Source organism: Malus sylvestris, chromosome 11, assembly GCF_916048215.2.
Source record: "Malus sylvestris chromosome 11, drMalSylv7.2, whole genome shotgun sequence".
NCBI classification, from domain to species: domain Eukaryota; kingdom Viridiplantae; phylum Streptophyta; class Magnoliopsida; order Rosales; family Rosaceae; genus Malus; species Malus sylvestris.
Genome location: NC_062270.1, coordinates 36,579,769 through 36,596,956, shown reverse-complemented (window position 1 = coordinate 36,596,956; position 17,188 = coordinate 36,579,769).

The following is a 17,188-nucleotide window of genomic DNA, read 5'->3' as shown; positions in this document are numbered from 1 at the left end:
AAACTGTTTATATGGTTTAAGTCATTTACAAATCTTTTTTACATGTTTTTACAATGCTTATACAGTGTTTTTATAATCTCTCGTATATAGTATTTTATAATTCATTTTTTACTAAATTGGTCTTAAGTTCACAGGGCTAGAATCCTTCCCCCAAACATCGCTCAGAGGACTCGCACCCTCCAAATAAAGTAGACAACAATACTACAATTGACATAAGTTTTTGTGTGGTAGTGAATTATTGTCACATGCGCTCGTGTAGATACTAATATGTAGATAAATTACGAGAAGTGAATTCTATATACTTCTTTTCATTGCACTCTCTTTTCATTTTTTTATATGAATTGAATTTAGAAGAATTTAGGAAACAAAGTAGCCCAAAATGATCTATGTTAAAATTATTTGTATAAACTCTAATACACACACACACAAAACAATTAAGGGTAAATAGCCAGAATGGTCCCTGAGATTTGCATAACTCATCACTTTGGTCCCTAACATTTCAAATCAATCAAAGTGATCCCTGAGATTGTCCACCATCCATCATTTTGGTCATTCCATTAAAAACTCCGTTAAGTGTCCCGGAGCTCTTGGTCGGAAGTTTGGGCAATTTTCAAAGCTTTGTAACTCAACCGTTTCTTAATCAAATTCGACCCATAATATATCAAAATGAAGATAGGAAAGTGTAGAATAAGATATACCCATTTAGAAGCCCAATGGTTGTCAGAGATGGCCGGAAAATAACCTTAAAGTTGACTGATCCGAGAGAAAATCGGAAAACTCGCCGAAAACTGAGTAAACTTTAAACATTCATAACTTCTTCAATACTCAACGAAATCAAGTGATTCAGAAACGAAAATCATACTTCTCGATGAGATGAAGAGAATGGTACCTTTTTACATGGCTAAATCGCTGTGGTTTGGCAGAAAAACCGCTCAAAAGTGGCCATAGACAGCCACTTTCGAGCCGTTTTCCGGCCAAACCATGGCGAGTCAGCCATCTAAAAAGGCACCATTCTCTTCGTCTCATCGAGAATTATGATTTTTGTTTTTGAATCACTTGATTTCATTTAGTATTGAAGAAGTTATGAACGTTTAAAGTTTACCCAGTTTTTGGCGAGTTTTCCAGTTTTCTCTCGGACCAATCAATTGAAGCTATTTTCTGGCCATCTTCGGCAACCATTGGGCTTCTAAATAGGTATAAATTATTCTACACTTTCCTATCTTCATTTTGATATATTATGGGTCGAATTTGGTTATGAAACGATTGAGTTACGAAGCTTTGAAAATTGCCCAAACTTCCGGTCAAGAGCTCCGGGACACTTAACGGAGTTTTTAATGGAATGACCAAAATGATGGATGGTGAACAATCTCAGGGACCAGTTTGATTGATTTGAAATGTTAGGGATCAAATGATAAGTTATGCAAATCTGAGAAACCATTTTGGCTATTTACCCAACAATTAATGATGTTCCATTCCAACCTGTACAGTCGACTAACTGATAAACTAAATATTAATATTATATACAAGTAATTTTAGCATTGTTTTTTTAGGACCATATATGTTTTTAATTATAAATGAATTTTTTTTGAATTTTTTGCAGTGATGATTTATGAATGATAAATTGAAATATAGACGGTTCAAATATTTAAAAAAAAAAGTTATGAAATGAAAACTACAAAAAATTGTGTCAAAATACACGCACACACATTTAAGGATGTGTAGCATTAGGTATAATTTTTTTTTTTTCATATCAATAAATTTCCTTTGTACCTTGAAATTTTCTAAAAAAAAACAAAAAAAAAAAAAAAAAACAAAAACGTGGCAGAAGGCCACTTGTGATGAGTGCTTAATTCTAAAATGTAGTATCTCTCAAACGTTTGAGTATTACTTTAGTCATGGAATGCTGATCAATGTACAATTAAATAGTATCACTTGGAATCATAACTCTTGGCTTATGGTATGAAAACAAAAATACAGAACATTTGTATATTGCTTGCAAGCAATTAGCTTCAGTAGTAAACTCCAACAACTTGATTAAGAAAGCATGTAGGAAATTTCCCATGCTTGGCTTAGTTGAAAATAGCAGATAAGTCAACAGTGTATTTTAAATTACTGTTACTTAATTATTTTAAATTTCATAATCAATATTAATTACCAGTGGGTGTACTTTAAATTATGCCTGATTAATTATTTTAAATTTCATAATCATAGAAAACTAATAGCTTATTATATACTGTTGTCAATATCGTGAGTTCGGCTGTTGGAAAGGTTTTTTAATTAAGCTGACTATGAGCTGCAAATAATATGCGTCGACACTGTTTTGCCACAAATTGGTGTATTGAGCAAATAATACCAATTACTTCAACAACAAAAAAACAGTTACAACTAATTATTTTTTTATCGTCGATTGTTAGTTACAAATATAGCTCAAGTCCCATGACCTCGTAATATTTTTATGAAAATTTTCATTTCCTTTGTCAACTAAAAAAAAAGCTCTTTGTTTTTGTTGTTAAAAAACGGCTTTCCAATATTATATAATTCCCACTTGATCAAACATTTGAAATAATTATTCAACAAAAAAAAAAACAATTGCGATAATTATAATCCATCCATCTCAACTATTTGCAGTTTTACTTAAAAAAATATATTCCACATACATCTCAGTCATCCATTTATGATCACATGACTAAAATTTCACCTACGTCTCAATCAACCATTTATGTTAAAATTGTCTAAAATGGAAAATTCTCATATATTAAAGTCTTGAAATTGGATCCTTATGAAAGAGTGTCACTTGGGTGTGTATGCATATCTTTAGCTGCATCTGGCCGCCCACCGGTATCGGTCAAATAACAGGTTTTCAAAATCTTTTTTATGATATTTTTCTACTAGAATTTGTCTTTAATTAGTATTTTGCATGGAATATGTTCGAGAGAGCTTCCAAACTTGACCTCGGCAGGCGTTCACTGTTTAGTAATACATAGTTCATACAAATTTTCGTACTGATTATCTCAACTACATATTAATAAAATTCTCATTGTCAACCAAAAATTCATGAAATTGTCATTCTAAACCTTTAATTAAAACTGAATATATATATAAGAAATGTGGGCAGTAATGTAATTTTACACAACCAAAATTTTGTTTTTTTTCTTCCAAGCCTATCCTATATGTGATTCTAACATATTTTTTTATTAAAAAAAATAAAAAATAAAGCTCTCTCCTCTCTCTCCACATCCCACGCTCTCTCTCCCTCTCTTCCTCTCTCCTTCCATTTCAAATACAAAAATAAAAAATTCTCCTATATGTGATTCTAACATATTTTTTTATTAAAAAAATAAAAAATAAAGCTCTCTCCTCTCTCTCCACATCACACGCTCTCTCTCCCTCTCTTCCTCTCTCCTTCCATTTCAAATACAAAAATAAAAAATTCTCACACACATTTTGTGCATGGCCATATGCTAATATTCCACAGTATGATCCAATACTTTTTGGTAATTAGGTCATGATAATCAATTCAATAACTCCCACCTTATACCTATATAGCAAAAAGTAATATAAGGGCCAGATTCATGTCACCATATTTTTACACAACTTTTGATACTTGTTTCATAAGGCTCATTTTATAATGTATTTCAAGGATCTAAACTGTCTATCTTTTAAGTTTTTCTTCAAATACGATTTCTACCAAAAATCACCTAAATATGAAATCTTATGACCGTTGAATGTCTTAACGGTTTTATATTTGGTTAATTTTTTGCAAGAATGATCTATGAATAATTTTCTCAAAAATAAACAGTTTAGATCGTTAAAAGTATTTTATGTAGTGAAAGCCACAAAACAGTTGTAAAAAATTGTGTAAAAAAATAGTGTTACAAATTTGGCCCAAATATATATGTTATAGTTTTTTATTTTATAATGAATATCTACTCTTTTAATTACATTTTATTTTCAGTAGTATCTAAGAAGGGTTGTGCTATCTACACTATTTTTTACTTCTCACACACCTTTATTATTATTTTTTTTTATTTTCTTCAATTTATTCAAAATAAAAAATAATGTGTAAATAGCACACATCTGAGAAACCATTTACGAACTGGTCTGTAATTCTAAATTTACAAGTTTTTACTCCCAAAAGGAGACAGAGCTTCGTAATTTTTAATTTTTTAAGTTTCTGATTTACTTGGGGTTGCCGTACATACGGAATATAGTTCTTGATCTCAGCTGAATAGTCAATTGATCGTATTCAAACACCAACCAACCTTTGCTTTGATTGAGTGTCAGTGAAGAAGTCCAAGTCCTGTAAGATTAATTTCGAACTACATTTATTTGGAGGTGGATTGTTTGCCCTTCCATTTTCATACTTTTTTCATCTTCTTTTGTTTTGTATGGTCACGATTAAGTCACGTCAATATTTTATATTCCTATTATTTTTTATTTTATTATTTTTATAAAAAAATAAATATAAAATATTGACGTGGCTTAACCGTGATCACACAAACAAGAGGAAATGAGAAGAGTATGGAAATGGGAGGGCTGATAATTCAGCTCCCATTTATTTAGCCTTCTGGTACTCTGTGCCATTCATTTACTTAATGTAGACGAGACCTGGCTTCTCTATCCCAGTTCCCATACACTGTCATCTTTTCCTATTTGTTCGATCACGATTAAACCACGTCAATATTTTATATTACTATTATTTTTTGTCTTATTATCTCTATAAAAAAATTAATATAAAATATTAATGTGGTTTAACCGTGACATCACAAAATAGAAAAGAATGAGAATGTATGAAAACTAGCAGGGCAGAGAAGCCGGGCCCGTTCTTTATTGCCTCTTGCAAGGTTTTGTCTTCTCCCTAGGTTATAGGGATCTACCTTCTGATATGCTGGATTTTGTCATTGATTTATCTTCTTTCTAAAGACGTGCTTTTAATGTTTTTTCAAATACCATTATACTCTTGGAATATTTTGGTTTGAATAATGCTTAGAAGATCAATTTTTTTTTTCAATTAAATTTACAAATTAAATGATGTGGTTGTATATGATTTGATTATTAATTATGTCTAAATTAACATACTTATTTTTTATCGGTGACACATCTTTTGGTTTGTAAATTTGATTTAAAAATTTGATATCTCTAGCATTACTCTTTTGGTTTATAAAGAGACATCTTCTGGTTTGAAAAGCCTAGTGTGGCTATTCTTTTCTACAATAAACATTGGGATCGTCTGTTGCGATACATAAAAAATAGTCGATTTGAAAGGTCTGTAAAAATGAAATGTTACAATTTTTTTTTATTGTAATGTACCACACGATTTTAGGATATTTTTTCTGCAATTATTCGCTTGCACTTTTTTACTTTGATTTTGCTTCTTTGTTTGCTTTTATATTGTGATATAGGATCTAAACCTGCATGATTGCATGTAGAAATAACTCGGATGCATGCAGTTTTCTCCGACCAATATTATGTGTGGAAAATCCCAGGTCACCATCCACTCAGGGACAGGAAAACTTTTCATCATGGAATTCTTTGTCCTTTCATTTTCCATGGTACTCCTGGGAAAGAGATCTTATCCGATCTCTTTTTTTGAAAGCTTTTTTTTTTGAAAGCTTCTTATCCGGATCTCTTCCACCAAGGCAATTGAATCTCTTTCCGTACTTTTGAAAAAACACTGTTTCCAGTCACCAGCAATTAATTATTTAAATCTCATATCTGCATGCAAACACGTAACTACGAAAAGTTGTTTGCCCAAACCACATAAAAGGCCACAGCTTTCATCTGTTTTCCATTATTAACAACTTTATAGCCCAACATCTTTCGTCTCCAAATCAACCAGTCAATGCGTTGAAGCTGGATGTTTTTGACTTTGAATTGAAACAGGAGGTCAAGCCGACGGTTTTAAGCTGACAGGAGGTCACTAACGTCAGCTAGCCATTATTATTATTTTTTTTTTTACAGTTTTATTTTTGGGCCAAAAAATATATATATTTAATTAAGGTCCAGAAAAGTGATTGGTTTTATGTGGGGATGTTGCCTTTATAAGCATATTTGATTGCTTAAACCTCTCCCACATCCGATGTGGGACAAATATAATGGGTGCCACACATGCAAGCTTTTGCTTGCTCAATTCTTTTCCGATGTGGGACAAATATAATGGGTCCCCCAAATATAAGCTTCCTATCATAGATGGTAAATGTGCATTTATACATGGTAAATTTGCATTTAATTTAAGTTGTTGTAGTTTTTAAATTTATATAATATGTTTGGCCCTATGATCTTTTGGCCCTCGGTTGGAGATGAATTTTTGTGACAATGCTAAAATGAACCCTATGACCTTTTGGCCCTCGGTTGGAGATGGTAAGAAATATGGTCATGCACTATTCATTAAAATATTAATTTCTTGGAAGGCCAGAGCTAAAACGAGCCATCTGGCCATCTCCAACTGAATGCTTGCCAGATGGCTCATTTTAGCCCTCTGTTCCTCCAAGATATTAATATTTTAATGAACAGTGAATGACCATATTTCTTACCATCTCCAACCGAAGGGCCAAATGGTCATATGCCAAACATAGCCCTATGCCAAAAAAACCATCTCCAACCGAGGGTCAAAGGGCTATAGTATGAAATGTGAATAATTGAAATAAATTGAGGTAAGATAGTATGAAATGGTGAAAAATATGTGAGAAATGGCTCACCGGGTTGGCTGGATATGGCCAGCCAGCTGGCTTAATTGGCTGCTTTGCCCGATATGGTCCACAAGCCCTTTGGCCTAGCCCTCGGTTGGAGTCGGTTTTTGTGTCATTTCGGGCTATTTCCACCCTATTACCCTCTGTGTTACACCCACCCCTAATTTAAATTATATTTTCACTAAGTTTGAGTTTATTTTGCTTTTAAAATTGTTTTTTTGTATTTATTTAAACCAAGGCCTTTGGGCCTTATCTAAAACCCTAAACCACTAAGTCCAACCCTAGACCCTAAACCAAGGCCTTTGGGCCTTATTTCTTGAGTATTCTTTCAGCCTTCTCGACATGGTTTCTCGCTCAATCAGTGAGGACTTCACAATCGATCGATTCGGCGGAAGTGTGCACCCAGTTCGTGTCGATTCAGACAAGAACGACGGGAGCATAACCTTTTCACAAGCTTACCAGACTTACCAGAAAGAGTTCCTCATGGGTGTGAAGTTTAAGTCGTCTTTTGGTAAGAGACTAGTGAAGATTGTGGTGCAGATGATTAGCAGATTGCATCACTATCTTCACGCTGAATTGAATGGTCACCACTCATTATCTTGCTACAATTCATAACCATCATATTGTACTCTAGTAGACTTTTTCGATGATGTGATGTGTTCGCCTCAACATAGCTTTCCATTACCTCGCACCAGGATCTTTCGGTTCGTGAGCATGTGGGCGTGAGGTTTGAGCGGTCTTTTAGTAAGAGTTGGTTGAAGGTTTTAGTACAGAAGGTCAGCAGATTGTATCACCATCTTACTATAATTTATAGGCATCACATTGGTTATTTTCCAACGATATGTGTTCATCTCAACGCATCTTTTCATTGCTCTACTCCAAGACTCTTTTGTTTGTGAGTATGTGGTTGTCGAAACACTTATAGCAGATCTTTTTGGTACACTCTGGGATGGCATTACAACATGGTCGAGGCGAGAATAGGATAATCTTTACACTTCTCTCGAAATGTGCGTGCTCTCTTTGGTTGTTAGGATGATCATTCGCGAGTTCTTCTTTCCACCAACTTTGGCCTTGTTTGACTAGAAATCTACAACTAAGCAAATGGAGAGGTGAATTGAGTATTGCAACAGCTCCCTAGACATACGGTTTATTAGGGAAAGTGACTCATCGTTTTCTGTTTGCTTGGTTTGAGCTTTTGGGTCTACTACTAACACGGTAGCCATTTCTCTTGAATCCCAAATTACCATTTTCAAATGGGTTATTTATTGGCAAAACACTGGAGTAGTTGGTCACATTTGAAAGAACTGAGAAGGATAGGATGCTTGGTGCTGGATAGAGTGACGACAATTTCTATTTTGTTCGGTTTGAGTATGGCACTGTTGCGACATGATATGAGGGTTTTTGCAGGCAACCCTGGTTGGCAGAGGAGTTGTGCAGGCTGGTATTTGGATGATCGAATTTACGAAGTGTGATTTACATGTAAGTTCCTGAAGAATTACATGGACTGGTTCAAATAGTTCCAAACCACGGAACACCCTCTTAACTCGTTTTTAGGTGTTCACTTATGGATTGAAAAATCCGACGGATGTGGTATACCCGTCTAAGTGATTATTTGATCAGTCAAGGATATGAATTATGTCATTGCATGTTAAACTATGAAGTCTTATTCCAAATTGCTAGAGTTACAGTTTATGTCGTTAACACGAATCTCACTAAGACTCTGGAAGAGCTTGAGAAAACTGCATCGCACCTGAAGATGAAATTTGAGATGAAGGATCTTAGGAAAACTCGTTTATGCCTTGACCTGAAGTTGAAGCATTGTTCTGACGGTATTTTGGTCTACCAGTCAAACTACACCAGGAATGTGTCACCTTTGAGTATACCCATGATCGTCTATACGTTATATGCAAATGAGACTCTTGAAGAGTTTATGGAATCCGAAATTCCATATCTAAAAGTTCAACTTTGTGCTTCGTTGTACTTAACTCATTGTATTTAGACAGGACATCTCCTTCGCTGTTGATCTTGGTAAAGAGGCAGCACCGCGCCTACACACAACCGCTGAATTAGTATTAAAGACGCACCCTGAAGGTACTATGAATTTGGGCAAATCAAATCCCAACGCATCTCAGCGGATCTAACCCCCCGATCCTCGAAATGATGCTTGCCTTGTTTGTTATGCTGACGCTGGTTACTTATCAAACCCGCACAAGGCAAAATCCCCGAATGGTTATGTCTTTACCGTTAGGGATATCACAATATCTTGGAGGGCCACGATATGATCCTAGTTGCCAAATCTTCGAATCGTTCCAAGACTCACCTTACTTCACTATGCCACAAGTGAGACATGGTTAGGAGTTCTTGTTGAGCATATTCGAAGTACTTGTTATATTTTCATCCATCGTTGAGTCCCAACGACGATCCATGAAGATTATGCCACATGTATCAACCCGACCAAGCCATGATACATCAACGAAGTCAACGCCAAGACATATTACGTCTACATCTACATCAGCAAAGCATCAGGAGATTGAAGTCATGCAAACCGATCCCAGACAACCTTGTGGACCTCTACACGATGTCACTGCCGAAGTCAACCTTCCAGAAGCTTGTCCGAGGAATTGGTATGCCTAACTACTTATATGCAATGCTTGTAGTTCTCATTTGGAAGTTATGTCAAACTCAGAGGGAGTATCCAGAAGTATACTCACTTGATCTTAATATACTCTTTTTCCCTACGATTAGGAGCATTTTTCCCACTGGGTTTTTGCTACCTAACTAGGTTTTAAAGAGGCACCCATCCTGAGCTGATCATACCCTTGAGAGCTCTTCTACTTGCGTCCAAAAGACGTATAGTTTTGACTTAATGCAACTTCTCATTTTTCTCCTTAGAATATGGGTTTTTCTCCCACCTTGGGTTTTACCATAGCGAGGTTTTGTGAGTTTTACTTTTTATGCATTTTTCCGTTGATTTGAGACTCGCATTTGCCCATTGTGGCGGCGACTTCATCAACTGTACTTACTTCATCAATGAAGATTTGATGCGCCATTTACTTGAGTATTTACACACTCAAGGGGGAGTGTTGCAGTCATATTTAGAATAGGAATGTGATTGTGTAAATCATAGGAAATATGAGAATGTATCTTATATTCTTATTAGGATTAGATTATCTATTAAATGTTGTAATCCTAAAGGGAAAGGTTTTACACTTCTTACTACTATAAATAAAGGCACAATGGGATGAGATAACACACACCCACAATTACACATCTCTCTATTGCCGCACCCCCTCTCTCTCTAAGGCCTCTATAATTGTTCAGTAAATTATGTCTACAACAATTTTTATTTATTAAATTTAATCAATGAATTGGTTGTAAAATACATATCAAATTTAAATTTTAAAAGACTTTTTTTAGTTACAGAACACGAACAAGTAAGAATTGATTCAAAATCTCTTTCCATACTTTTGGAAGAACACTGTTTCCGGTCCCCAGCAATTAATTATTTAATTCTCATATCTGCATCAAACACGTAACTACGAAAAGTTGTTTCCCTAAACCACAAAAAAGGTCACAGCTTTCATCTGTTTTCCATTATTAACAACTTTTTAGCCCAACATCTTTCGTCTCCAAATCAACCAATGCGTTGAAGCTGGATGTTTTTGACTTTGAACTGAAACAGGAGGTCAAGCCGACGGTTTAGGATAGTAGTTATGGGATGCCATAACTGGGAATTAATCCGACAAATATCACAAGTAAATTATCATGCATTTGCCAAGAAATAATAATAATATAATCATATTCAACTTGTGTAAAGAGCCCTGTGATCGTCTGATTCATTCACACATTTTAAATTCATCCCCCTAAACATGTGAATTTTCTAACTTTATTCCCAAAAGCCAAAATTACTTTCCAGTGATGACAGGGATGGAATCATAGAGCAAGAAAATAAAGGGAAACTTCAGTCCAAATAGCAAAACGGGTTAACTAGGATGACCTTAGGCCATCTTCAACCGAATGGTTTAGATGGTCTGATGATCGAAAATAACCTAAAAACGATCTCCAACCTAGGGTCAAGCCAAAGGGCTCTTGGGCCCCACTGGACAAGAAATGGCCAACCAGCCGGCCCTGGGCCGGGCTGGAATTCAAATCCCAACAGTCACTAGCTAACGTCAACTAGCCATTATTATTATATTTTTTTTACAGTTTTATTTTTGGGCCAAAAAAAATATTTAATTAAGGTCCAAAAAGGTGATTGGTTCTATGTGGGGATGTTGCTTTTATAAGCATGTTTGATTGCTCAAACCTCTCCCACATTTGATGTGTGACAAATATAAGTTTCCTATCATAGATGGTAAATGTGCATTTAATTTAAGTTGTTGTAGTTTTTAAATTTAAATAATATGTTTGGCCCTATGGTTCTTTGGCCCTCGGTTGGGGATGAAATTTTGTGACAATGCTAAAATGAGCCATATGGCCCTCGGTTGGAGATGATAAGAAATATGGTCATGCACTATGCATTAAAATATTAATTTCTTGGAGGGCCAGAGGGCTCGTTTGAACCCTTTGGTCCTCCTAGAAATTAATATTTTAATGAACAATGCATAACCATATTTCTTAGGGAACTTTAACGAAAAGCACCTGGTACTGTTCACTTTAACGAAAACCACATTTTTACACTAAAAAGTCAATCCTGGTACTATTCACTTTATCCTTTATTTTGTCCTTATCATTAAAACTTAAAGTTTTCAAGCTCTTTTCATTAGTTTTCCTTATTTCTTACCATCTCCAACCGAAGGGCCAGAGGGCCATATGCCAAACATAGCCCTATGACAAAAAACCTTCTCCACCGAGGGTCAAAGGGCTATGGTATGAAATGTGAAGAATTGAAATAAAATGAGATAAGATAGTATGGAATGGTGAAAAATATGTGAGAAATGGTGTAGGGAAAATTAGAAATTAAAAAAAAAAAAGTGAGGTGGGCAAGAAAAATCCTAAACCCTAAACCCTAAAGTGGGTTGGGCAAGAGGAAACTTAATATGAGTCCAATTTTATGAGCCATTATTAGTTATAGTCCAATTTTGTTTTAATTTTTGGGTTAGGTCCAGTGATTCATTATCCACATAAGCTTATTTGTATTCTCTTGCCAAATTTACCCACAAATTGACTAATTAAGTAATTACTTTTTTTTTTAATTTGTGTTTAATGTTAATCTTATCCTTAATTATAGGACTAGGGATTTAAATCTCCTTTTTTCTTCTCATTCCCCAAACCGTTCATTTCTCTTTTCTTGTTTCTCCCTCACAATATCTTTCTCTTCCTGTGTTATTTTGCCCAGGAATACTCTTCCATAATATTCCTCTTCTCCTAGCTCCTTCCATAAGGATGATCAATATACATTTGATTGTTTTTTTTTTTTTTTTAAATTGCATTAGTCAATCTTGTGCTTTGGGTTCTTCGTCCCCTTTTTTTTTCTTTTACTTCTTTCTCCTTTTTATTATTATTTTATTTATTTTGAAGTTCCATCGAATTAGCATTTTCTCTAGTGTTTCCCCCCTCAATATCAATTTTCTTCCCCTTTTTTTTTTTGGTTTTTATCTACCTAAATCACTTGTCTTTTTTTTTAATATTATATTGTACCTGTATCATGAATAATTGTATTTATCTACCTATATATATATATATATATATTACATGTTTTGTTGATAATCTATCTAAGATTAATTGTGTTTAGGGTTTTTTTATAGTACTTTACCTACATTAGAGATTAATTGCCTATGCATCGTACATTTTTTTGTTTGCAAATTAACTACCTGCATCACATATTGATTGCATTGCCTACCTGCGTCCCAGATTAGTTGCATTATCTACCTACACCATAGTTTAATTAGATATTATTTACATATATCTTCATCACATATTTTGTATTTATGTACCTATATCATAGGTTTTTTCTTTTTGTAATCTACTTTTATCAAGAATTTATATCACAGTATATTTTGTTGTTGATAAACGTGCCATGAATTTTAATTTGTTTCGTTGGATATTGAATAGATTAAAGGCTTTGAAGATTCAAATTTTGGATAAATCAAGAAATTTAAATATATTTTCATTTAGATTATAAAAGGGCAAAATGGACATAAAAATGATTAATTGAAACTAAACTGAGAAGGCACATGGAACTGGACTCAATCGGAAAGTAGCTCAATTTTTTGGACTCGGATCTAAATAGTTATTCTCATGCAACACCTTTAAAGAAAACATTCGTAAAGAATGGGTTTAATGCAAGAAGTAAATTTAGAGCACAAATATGCATATTTGTCTATACCCTTTTAGATTCAAGTTTACTGGAAGTGATTCTCTATTAGATTCACTTTTTCTCGAAGTGAAGCTTTCACTCAATGAGCATGTTAATTCCGTTTCAGTCTCTCTTAACTAATTTCTAACGCAACAAGAACACATAAAATAGAATATAAATACTAGTGTCATGTGTACATCATGATACAATATTAACTTCAATATTCAATTTTGAAGTTGCTTCATCCAAAAATAGGATTACAATTGTACTTGAGAATAGGCGAGCCAAGCTGACCCAACAATTATAGGCAAGCACGTTTCGAGGTTAAGCCCGTTATTAGATTGGCCAATGAAGGCATAAAATCTGTGTTGGTATAGCGAAAGGTTTCGCTTACCTCCATGAGGAATCAAGTTTGAAGGCCATTCATAAAGATATCAATGCTACTTAATGTGCTACTTGATGAAAATCTTAACCCAAAGATATTTGACTTTTGATTGGCCAAACTTGATGAATAGGTTAAAACACACATAGGTACCCGTGTTGCTAGAACTTTGTGGGTCTATATTTTAACTTATCTTGTTATACTTTTGCTTTCAGTATAGTTGTATTACCTCATATCTCTATAACTATTGTATGGATGTGAAGCTTTTAATTAGGAGAAAAATACCTTGTTTTTGTAAGCTTAGTAGTATTCTTTGTATTTTCTTCAGCTAATCAATTTCATGATGTTATGATTTTGCAATGGATATATGGAATTGGAATATGCAGTTAGAGGTTACTTGACTGATAAAGAAAATGTTTAAACTTTGGAATTGTTGTATTGGACATTAGTAGTGGAAGAAGAACTAACATCAGTAGACAAACACATACTGCTTTTGTATTTTTTTTTTTGTTGAAAGTTCTCTGGTTATTTTTTAAGAAAATATTTTTTTTTTGCCTCTATTCCTTTCATGTTTTAAGTCACATGTTCTAAAATCGGACGGGAATTTGATGAACCCAGTGGATCCAAGGTTAGGCTCAGACTTCAACAAAGAAGAGATTATGGTTACAATCAATATGTCTCTCATTACTCTAATGTCACGTCAAAATTTAAGCCTATCATGCCTTCAGTTGTGAGCATGCCTGAAGGCAAGGTTACTGTTCAAGAGTTAGTCTTAGACCCAAATCTCTAATCAAGTAATGAGATGGATCCAATGATGAAGTTGATTTTCAATCCTATTTATAACGGGCCGCGAGTAAAATACAAATTAGATTAATTGAAGGGTCATCGATTGCTTCATCTATAATTCTTTATGATATCTATCCCGTCAATCCTCATATAATTCGTTGGGACACCAAAAAAGAGAGAAAATGACTCATATAATTCGTTGGGACCCAAAAAAAGAGAAAAAAATGACACATATAATTCGTTGGGACACCAAAAAAGAGAGAAAATGACACATTATTAGATAGATTATCAACATTGTTAAATCTAGCGCTTAAACGTACAAGCTCACAAATTGTTAGTTTTACTTCCTATACATATTTTATGTTTAGAAATATTGTTAATAGAAGAGTTAAATAAGTTTTTCAGCATGATAATTGTTATGTGTGAATCATTTCTTTCCATAACCTTGAGCACATAATTTAGTACAATATGGGCACATAAAGTAGAATATATATATATATATATATAGAGAGAGAGAGAGAGAGAGAGAGAGAGAGAGAGAGAGAGAGAGAGAGAGAGAGAGAGAGAGAGAGAGAGAGAGAGAGAGAGGATCAAAGGACAAACATTTTAACAAATATTTTTACACTTTTTGTAAACCTTTAGATTACAAAACATTCAAAGGTTCATATTCATTCATTAAATGACATGGAAGCTTAAGTGGATTTTAACTAATATTAAACATAAAATATGGAAGGTAATTAAAAATAAAATTAAAAAGGAAGAAACCCTAGTTTTAAGCGTGCAAACAAGAAAGGAGGTAGGACTCCATTGATTCGAAATACTGTAACCTCCATCTCCCTTTTTGCCGATGAGGTCTGCAACTTTCATAGGATTGATATGAAATTTTGATGCATTCTACAACGAATCAAGCTATTAGTCTCTTGAATCTTCATTATGTAAGCAAACGTACAAAATTGTTCATATATGTAAGGTGATTAAATTAGGTTTTGCAAAATCTTTTTAGTTTTGTCAATTTAGGTCATTGATGATTTTTCTACTTTTTTTAGCTTTTCGAATCAAACAAACAACTTGATTTCATTCGTCTGTGCTTTCAATTTTTTTTATTATAGCAGTTTCGTTTCCGCTGAGTATTAATCTTATCCTTGATAAAACCCTTTTTTTTTTTAAATCATTCATTTTTTGTTATTTATTAGGGTTCATTATTGGTTTTTTTCAATTTTATCTTATTAGATATTAATTTTTAATTTATATTAGTGTTTTCTTCATTAGTTATAATCCACATCATCATTCAAGTCATTTAATGTTTAAAACTCTCCACATCACTCTTAATTTAGACCGTTAAATGTTATAAAATCTAAAGTGTCACAGCCCGTCCCGGAATTTTAATTTCGAGGACGTGAAAAGATGAAAATGCCCTTAAACGGGACTAAGGGGCGAAAATTTAACAATTGGTTTTACTTAAAGTTCCTAAGTTATTTGGTTTTAGGAACTTAAACTAGGCTTAAGTTGGATTTTTATGTAGGAATTTATGAAATTGGGATTGGGTTGGACACGTGGGATCCCCACATCCCTCAAAACCTTCCCCAATTCCCGTACCTTGTCCCTCTCTCTCTCCTCCCTCACGAAACTCTCAGTTCTCTCTCCCTCTCCTTCGAACTCACGGACCAACCACAAAACCACCCTAAATCTATACCAACGACGAATCTAAGACCACCATTGGAACCCTGAAGACTTCACGAGCACGATGGTATCCATTTCAGGTAAGTTCTACTTCGGAAAACCCTAGTTTTCAAGGACCCCGTGATATTGCACTGTTCATGAACTTCGAATTGGCTTTGTTTTAGGTGAAACCAAACTCACAGTGAGATTTAGGAAGTCACAAGGAAGCTCGGAGTGCTTCGTTGGCATGGATTGGACGTCGGGATCACGAGTTGTAAGTTTGGCCGATTTCTTGAATTTTTGAAAAGTTTGATCTCGTAGTTTTTAGGCCCTAAAACTAGTCCAACGTGAAAGTAGATGTTTAGGGCTTCAAATTGGTGTAAAATTCGAGAAATTTGGATGAAAAACGAAGGAGAATAGTGGATTTGAAATATTCCCCAGTTTCCGGTGACCGGAGTCCGGCGAGGGACGACCGGAGAAGAAGAAGGAATAATCCGTTATATTTAACGGAATATTCCTAACGGCAGTAACGGAAAAAGGTTAAGTTAACGGAATATTCCGGGGTTTTAACGGAATATTCCTGACGGCGTCAATTGACACTGTCAGTGTGCTTGGCACGTGGCCGCGCGTGGGGGGCGCGTAGGTCCGTGCCACGTCAGGCGCGTGGGGGCGCGTGAGGACTCCAAAAATTATTTTAAAAATATGGGGATGATCCTGAGGTTGTGTAGGTCACAATGGTATATTCATATACCCAATTTGAGCAATATATGAGGAGTTATTAACTAAGTTTTGGGTTAGGCGTTAAATAACGTCAAATTGGTTACTTTTGTATAGGTGAGGTTTATGCGGGCATCGGGCATGGCCAAGGGATGCTCAAGGACTTACGAGACGTCGATGTAATCTGTGAGTGGGCAGTTTTGTTTTCCGTATATATATATATATACTTGACGTTTTCCCAGAAATTGAATTAGAATGAAATTATGTTTTAAACGAAAGGTATATAGAATTATATGAAAATGTGAATTGAGATGCCATGCATAGAAGTATATGAAATATATATAGAAATGTGAATCGAATTGCCATGCATGAAATGATATGAAAAGTATGAATTGAGATATGATGCATATGAATGAATGGTGCGGTGGACGCACAGGTGAGTATCAGGTGAGTATTTAAATACTGTTATGATGATGTTGATATATATTGAGCTCAAATCCTGCACCATGGTTTAGTGCTTATAGTATTCACCGCATCGCACGCTCGCCTTGGATCCAAGTAGATGCTGGTCGCACAGTCCACGCGGAGTGGGTGCGACGGGCCAGTCGAAGAGTGTTAGTGAGATTTCGACTGGTGGGTGACCTTAGATTATGTGCA